Source organism: Priapulus caudatus, unplaced genomic scaffold (assembly GCF_000485595.1).
Source record: "Priapulus caudatus unplaced genomic scaffold, Priapulus_caudatus-5.0.1 Scaffold974, whole genome shotgun sequence".
Classification (NCBI taxonomy): domain Eukaryota; kingdom Metazoa; phylum Priapulida; class Priapulimorpha; order Priapulimorphida; family Priapulidae; genus Priapulus; species Priapulus caudatus.
This window is the reverse complement of record NW_014578035.1, coordinates 84,144-92,657: the sequence shown is the minus strand read 5'-3', so window position 1 is coordinate 92,657 and position 8,514 is coordinate 84,144. Positions and strand designations below refer to the sequence as shown.

The window sequence follows — 8,514 nt, the reverse complement described above, 5'->3', positions numbered from 1 at the left end:
TAAGAGAGAGAAAGAAAGAGCAACAAAAAGAAGGGAGGAATTTAAAAAGAGAGAGAAAAGAGAGGCAGAGAATGAGTGGAGAGAGAGAGAGAGAGAGAGTGGGGAGAGTGAGAGAGAGGGGGGAAAGTGAGAGAGAGGGGGGAGAGTGAGACAGATGAAAAAAATGAAGACTGCATATATTGCATGAACCTATTATAACGTTATTTATGAGTGCATTTGTCAGTAGTCGCTGTTGTTTATTAATGTCCCTGTATTCTATAGTCCATTATCTAATCCAGTTATATACACCTAAATAGTAAATACACACATGCGTACAATGCCACCGTACATTACAATGTTGCAGATATCACGTGTCATTATGCTATTATACTCCTTGGGTTTTATTTACTATGAACAAAATAATAGGACAACTTGATGTTATTTATTTCTGTGTTCATTGATTTTATTATCTTACATAATTTAGGATATTTTACCTATATTGTGGAATTAAACACAATCCCATTGTTACTTAAACTACATGTGTTGTATAGTGTTTCCACCTGTTCTGTTTGTTTATAACCCCAGAAATCGCAAATACAATCCAATGTGCATTAATTTGATATATATACGAATTAAATGGGAAGTAGGCATTACAGAGCGACAATATTACACTGACAATTATAATTCAAACAGCTATTGGTCTTCCAGACTACCATAGCACTTACAGAGCATGATGAGGCGAATGCTATATAGAATTTTCAGACTATCGTCGTACTTTCAGAGTATCACTGGTATTTTATACTACTAGACTATACAGTCGTACACGTACTTGAATGTGACGTAGAATTGCTAGTCTACATACAACAAAATGTTGGCTTACAAGTTACAATACATCAGGAGTGTATAATAGGGATTATTCCTATTATACACTCCTGAATACATCCATAAGCAGATGCTTGCGTGGGGTTTTGTCACGCAGGTGCGTGGTAAATAGAGTATAAGGACATTTGATCCTATATATGTGTTAGCTGTATTAGTTATCATCAGTTACTCAAATCTATGCTTCAAGTTGACTGGTTCAAACATTTTCTTGCAGAGGGCGTCCGCGAAGTCGCTCATCTCATCGTCAAAGTGATTCCTCCAGTCGCCAACTTTTCCTGTCGAGAGAAAATACGAATAAATAATCGGCTATAGGTGACGCAGACACAACAGCTAGCTTTCTGTTTCGCTTGTGCAGAAACAATCTTATAGGATCTTCATGGTCCGCTCACAACTACTGCGATTATTCACGGGATCGTTCGTCTTTACCACAGGCACTTCGGACAAAGTCAGTAAAAACTGAAAATAGATGAACGCACATTCACAATTACTACCCCTCAATTACACTTCCGCTGTTGTATATCAACTTGCTTTCACAAAAACTAATGCAGAACTAGCCGCTCCCGCACTCGCCGTGGAAGTGTAATTGAGGGGTAGTATTTGTGAATGTGCGGTTATCTTATTTTCAGTTTTTACTGACTGTCCCAAGTGCCTGTGGTCTTTACTACCGCACTGCACCCTCGCTATTGTTCTTTACAGCAGTAGCACGTTATAGTTATACACAGCAGTATTAGTTGCTAATAAATGTACACGACAAGGCATGATTCTACTGGCGCCCCCTAGCGTGGCGACAGCGTAAATACAGTTGCTATTTATCGTCATGGAAACCGTAGTTCACATAACGATTGCTTTTACGGACATCATATCGGCTATAAAGAATCATGCAATGCAGTGAAGACTAAACGGAGATTTATCCAAGGCTATAGGACTTGGATATCAAAAATTCCAAGAAGAAACAAACGTCAAACGATGGGAGACTGTGGAATCGCCTGATATCGACGCTAAAGCTGAACGCAGACAAGCAGCGGAAAGAGGTAACAACGGATGGCGGCCAGTATACGGTATCCATGGTAGCCGTAACACGTATAATATGCTACTTGCTGTCCGTTCCTCTTACCTTTGCGCATCAAAGGCACGGAATCGGCGGGCCGGAGGCCCGTGCGGCTGAGGAACTCCCAATTGCTCAGAGGGTTCTTTCGCATGCGTTCGAATGTTGTCTCGTTGACGATGGTCGCCACCTGTTGCGTTGCCCTCACGCTTGCTTTGGTCTCAGCGACAAGTCTGCGATGCGACGCACGCCCCCTGCCAAGGTCCTGCGAGCGATCAGACACGTATACGGCGTTGAGCGTGCGCATTACGGGCAGAGAGCAGCGAGGCGTGCGAGGAGGGGGCCAGGAAGGGAGAGGACGGTGAGGAGGCCGGAGGAAGGAGCCGAGATGGTGGAGGAGGAGCGGAGGAAGGGACCGGAGGACGGGGAGGAGAGGAGGAAGGGAGAGGATGGTGAGGAGGAGGGAGGAAGGGAGAAGGAATGGTGAGGAGGAGGGAGGAAGGGAGAGGACGACGAGGACGGCAGCGCGTTGGAGGGGGAAGAGGGGGGAGGAAGGAGAGGAGGAGAGAGGTAGAGGAGGACGGGAGAAGAGGAGGAAGAAGGAGGCAGGGAGGAAAGGGAGAAGGGAGGAAAGGGAGAGAGAGGAGAGGACGACCGAGGATAAGCAGCGCGCGTTAGGAGGCAGAAAGGAGGGAGGGAGAAGGAGCGAGGAGCGGAGAGAGGAGGGAGGAGAGGAGGAAGGAGAGGAGGAGGGCAGGAAGAAGGGAACGGAGGAGGAGAGGAACAGAGAGACACGAGGACACCGGCCAGAGGCGGTTGGCAGGAGGGGGAGAGGGAGGGAGAAGGAGAGGAGGAGAGGACGACGAGGACGGCAGGCGGTTAGGAGGGGGAGAGGGAGGGAGGGAGGAAGGAGAGGAGGTGGGAGGGGAATAACGATGAGTGAGAGGGAGATGTGAGGAAAGATGGGAGAGAGGGGAGGACGGGAGGGAGAAGACGGTGAAGATTGAAAAGCACAAGAAGAAGAGGAAGCATGGAGATAATAGCTAACGTTCGAGGCAGGCCGAGAAGAAAAAACTCGTAAAGAAGAACATGCATGTAAATGTAACTCAATGTACAACAATAGACATATAACCTGACCTCGACTAGCAATTTCGTAGAAGAGAAATAGAACGTGGCCGCTGTTTCTCTTGCTTCGCCAGTATTCCAGATTGTGCTGCGAAATAGGTTGCCAAACTAGCCATGCGAACAGGAAAAACATATCAAATGATATATATATATATAGTATATAATTCGACTATTTACTTCTTATTTCTTAACACATACGCACACACGAACGCGTACATTTTCATAGAAATACAGCCAATATGCCATATATTGTGCTCGAAATAGTTGCCAAACAGCACTGCGAACAAAACGCGAACATAATGTATTAACATATGTATAAAATAACACACACACACACCCGCGATACACGCGCCGCGTGCGCAACACACACTGCACGCGCCACCGCACACACGCCACACACACGCACAACATACGCCCACGGCCTGATCCTCTCCTATTGCAACGCCAGGACCTTTGGCTCCAGATAGGCCGAGGCGCCTGTAGCATGGGTTCGTGGTCGAGCCATCGCTGTACTGTCTGCAGGTGGCTTTGGGAAATGTCATGGTCCCTTGATTCATGTAGTGAAAAGGACACGGCGCCACGTCCTTTATAGTGCCGCTCACGTAGATAATGCTGCAGCAAATAACAGGTCAGAGGTCAGAGGTCAAGCTCAAGTCAGAGGTCAGACGGTCGACGAGTAGGCCCCACGAGCGCTATGACGTCACGCGCAACGCTGCCTACACTACAGGCCAAGACACACGGCAGCGCTTACAGACTGAGCGCAAATACCAGAGGGACAGGGGGACATGTCCCCCCCCACGAATTTCAACAGATTTTGATCACCATGATTTTGTGTGTAAGTGTGGTGTGTGGTGTGTGATCGCGTGTGTGCGTGCCTGTGTGTGTGTGTGGTGTGGTGTGTGCGTGTGTGTGTATGTGTGCTGTGTGCAGTGTGTGTGTGTGTGGCGGCCGCGCGCGCGCGTGTGTGTGTGTGTGTGTGTGTGTGTGTGCTGTGTGTGTCGATTGTGTTGTGGCTTGTGTGTGTGTGGTGTGCTGTGTTTGTGAAGTGAGCAACTTTTTTATTGTGTGGGATGTGCAGTGCAACGATCTGGCTTCATTCCGCTTTTTTCTTGCCAGCTTTCATTCATTCAAGTGCATTTGAGAGCATAATAATAATAATGCACAACCTTAAGAAAAATGTGTCTTGAATAAATTTAGTACCGTTTCTTTTTTAACACACGGTTTTTTTCTTATATTAAATAATCTTATTTGCAGGAAATCATGCAAGAGAACAGTATGTTTTATGAAAGTTTAGCGAGATATCAGCTCACATCTAGACACCTGATTCAAGAATTAACTGGCGAACACGAGGCTATATTCACGCAAAAAGACACCTGAGTACTAGCATCGGATGTAATTTTCCAATTGGCAAATTGACTGATATATGATATCACACGCATATCATGATATACTGGCATCAACACATAATTAAGACGACCATTTATTTGTGATTGAGCGGCTCAAACAGCCAAATGATTGGTTTTCTGCTTTTTGCTTTTCTTGATTTTATGAACTGCATGTGGACACATTTTCGTAATCTTATTCACAAAACTAAATGTGCACGTTGCTGTGTCTGCGTGTCGCTGCGCGCGCGCGCCGTGTGATGTGTATGTGGTGTGTGTGTGTGTGGTGTGCTTGTGTGTGTGTCAGGGAGCCGTGTATGCAGGGGGCGTGTACAGGGCGTCCGGACCCCCCCTGCTCGCGCAGAGAAACGAGCTGAGGGCGGGTCGAATTTCTTTTCGGCGGGAAGAGGGCCGCAGCACGCCCCCTTCGCCCGTGCTCGCTACTCGGTGTCCCCTACATTTAAAATGGCATCGCGCCTTGCAGCCATCAACGCACCAACCGCTAACGTTTGACGACACTTGGAGACAATAGAAACTGTGTTTCCAATAGCTGTTGCACACCCACGCCGATAACGCGTCGGCGGCGATAACCGTGACGACCTATATAAAATATATTTAGAATCGTTTCTCAAGTTTCCTAGCGACATCACGTCGCGCGACATATTGCATACACATAGCCAATCACAGACGTAGGTTGTGTTTCATCGCACGTGACACAAAACATTTCCGTAATCAAAACTGTTGATGCTGCTCTGGCGCAGTCGTCTGCGTGTCTTGCAATGGCGTCGATCGAACAAATAATTCTAGGCTTTCCAGGGTTCGTATGAGTCCTGGTGAAATATGACAAACGCTGACTCCAGTTTCTGGACTGGCTTCAGCCTAATAACAGGTAGAACTATAGCAAGTGGTACAATTTAGTGCGAACATTTACAAAACAGCAACAGGCAAAAGGCGATTTCGTCGGCTGTTGTATGTCCGCCATTATGTTCCGCCATTACTGTAGCCAAAAATCGGACGACCGCCTAGTAGTCGTAACGTTTCAGTGTGGCCTGGGCCGTCGTGCAATTTTGACGCTCGACACGTTGACGGTTGGTGCGTTATGCCGCCTGTGCAGTGTGCTCTTTGGTCCTGTGTGATACCGCGATATCACTGAATCTACGACTGCATATGTAGCAGTGATATTGCAGTTGATGTGTGTTGCCACAAATCGGCTAATCTTAGCTAGTTGCGAGAGGCTTCACCTCGTGTTGAACAGACAAGGATCACAGGCACTTGGAGCGTTTCAGATATAAAATATAATGCTAAATAAATACGAAATCTATTTACTTACCAAAGTCTTAACGTTTCTCTCTAACTCGCTCTTTCAACCTATTTTGCCGACAGATTTCTGTAAGATGCCATCGCAAATGCTCCAGGCTGCAACACACTTCAATCACGCTGCCGTCGGCACGCTAGCTGACTGTGTACTGCGATGTTGCAAAGATGAGGCATCTTGACCGGAATTTACAGAGTGATTATAGGCCGAAATAGAGTACGAGAAACATTAAGGATTTGGTCAGTAAAATACATTTCGTGTTAGTTTACCTTTTTTATTTTTGTATTGAGACGTTCCAACGTCGGCCCTGTGACAAGGATGTCCACGTTTACGTCGGGCACGCGTTGACAGTAACGCGCCTGGAACCGCTGGCTCAGCTAGATTCAAGATTCAAGATTTAAATCAAAGATAGAGATGTCTTCTTTTTTTTTTTGTTCATCCCCCGCCCTCCCGTCCACCTTCTCTCCGTAAATAGCCGCTATTTGTCATCATGGCACCTCTAACGACCGCAGCCCGCCCCCTACGGACGGTGTTTCGGGGGGAGACGTCACGATACTGCTACCTTGCCCACTTCTTCTCTTTGGCCTCTTGGCGGGACGCGTTTCCACGAGCATAGTGCGTTTTGAATATCGTGGCGGACTCCATCTGCGTCTCGCGGGCACATATTTGTTACACATCAACTGCCAACGGGTAGACACACACACGCACATAGTTCTGATCCGTTGAGCGCTGTGTGGAACGCTGGATTGCTGCACATGGGCTGATTACATGTGAAAGGACCGGCATAATCACAGGCCCCTGATGCAAGATATCACAGAGTCATTCTTTTGGTCGGATGGAGTTAGTGGACCCCATTCTAGTTGGATTGTTCAACCGCTCACTGCGCCTCCTCCATGAGGCGATAATGTGCACACTGGCTCACGCGCCGTGAGCGCACGCATACACGCCCGCACGCGACAGCGGCATGCACTGCACAATCACACGCCCACGGGCGCACACACTCACGCCCACGTATTCCCGCCACTCACAAGTATTCACGCACGCCCACACGCACACACCCGATCATACACAGCGTGCACGCACCTATCTACTTCGCGCGCACGCGCAGATGCGAGCGTTATATAGAGACTAGTCTATATGAGCTCTGAACGCCAAGATATACGACGCCACGCATCCTAAGCCCACGTCCACTCTCGTACGCAGCGGGCGTGTTACAGATTATGTACCAGAGACGGGTCTAGACCCGCTAACCCCAACTGTGCAATGCACCGCGAAGTGGGGGGGGGGCGGGGTGCCTGGCGGGGCTCCACCGACCCCAAGAATCTTATTTTCGCAACATTAGACCCCCTTAGATGCGTTTTCTGCGCAGCAGGGAGGGGGTCCCCCCGGACCCCCTGGACCCCGCCCTCCCCTCGTGCACGCCCCTGGTACGCTATACGCTATACATTAATATATTAATACATATAGACACCTGACTCCGATCTCTGGCATGCGTTCATCATGGTTTCTTCCCTGTCTCGAGTTCGGGTCGGCATCGTGTAGAACGAGCCAGGTTATCTCCTGCGTGAACGTAGTTCCTGCCGCCGAGGTCAAAGGTTAATGCTGAACGATGCCCTAGCGGTCGCGGTGGGGGAATAACACCGAGTAGAATTTACACACAACTACTACTCAGTACTGTCCGGCGCTTCTCTAATGCGTATCAATATATATATATATAAGGGAAATCAATACATATATTCATTTATATATACATTGTTGAAATATACAAAGCGCAGACTCACGAGTGATTTTATCAGGCGCGAGGACAATACTATTGCCTCAGATTTACAGCCGCTCTCCTGGGCGCGTTTCACGAACGTCCGTTCGCTATTCCCTCCGCTATTTTCTCCGCTATCTCCCGAGTTGTCCGCTAAATAGCGGAGGACGCGTTTCACGAACGTCCGTTCGCTAAAGTCTCGCTATTTACTGCATTTCAGGCCGGGATCAGTCAGGGGGTCCCGGTAAAGAAAAAAACCCTCCCCCCGGGGGATCGAGGAGTCAGAGATTGAAAACCGTCCATGGTTTGAATGCCTAATTTCGCCTCATGCTCCTATATTTTCGGCGCCAACGGACATGCGCAAATCCGACCAGTTTCCTTGTGAAACTGATAGCCGAAACGCACAAACCGAGTTTTCTTGATACCCTATAGGGTTGCCGACGCAAGCAGTATTTCGCTGAATTTTCGCAATGTTCACACAGGTGAGCACTGAGCTCTGTGTTATTGATGGCTCGCGAATTGTTTGTGCAAATGGAAGTTGTGACGAGGTAACCACTGCTAAGCTTAAAAAATGTTATAGTGTCATACCTATATAGCGTATAGGCCACATAATTGATAATCAAAACTTCCACAGTGCATCGCACCTTTCGAAATGCGATAATCGCTTGTTGGTTTCCATGTTTTCAAACAAATATACGGAAAGGTAAGAGGTATCTGAATATGGCTAACTGTTTTTTTGTTAGTAGTACTAGATGTGCAGCCGGGTATCTACACGATAATGGGAGCAAACCTTGGTACATCCGTAACTAACACATTTGTGGTTATGGCCAAGCTCTTCTTTAACTTCCCCTGCAACGGTGAGTCACGCGCTATGTTCCATTTACACACACACGCTCACACACACGCACGCACGCACGCACACGCACGCACGCACGAACACGCACACACATACATAGGCACACACACACACGCACACACACACACACACACACACACACACACACACACACACACACACACACACACACAC

General features: G+C 47.9%; 1 long non-coding RNA gene across 1 annotated transcript; it reads right to left on the bottom strand.

Moving 5' to 3' along the window:
- Positions 1-641: 641 nt before the first annotated feature.
- On the bottom strand, positions 642-2,092 carry LOC106814761. The gene is made up of 2 exons (XR_001394653.1): positions 1,976-2,092; positions 642-1,136 (listed from the first exon to the last, which is right to left on the bottom strand). It is a non-coding gene; the product is annotated as an uncharacterized LOC106814761 (long non-coding RNA).
- Positions 2,093-8,514: the final 6,422 nt, after the last annotated feature.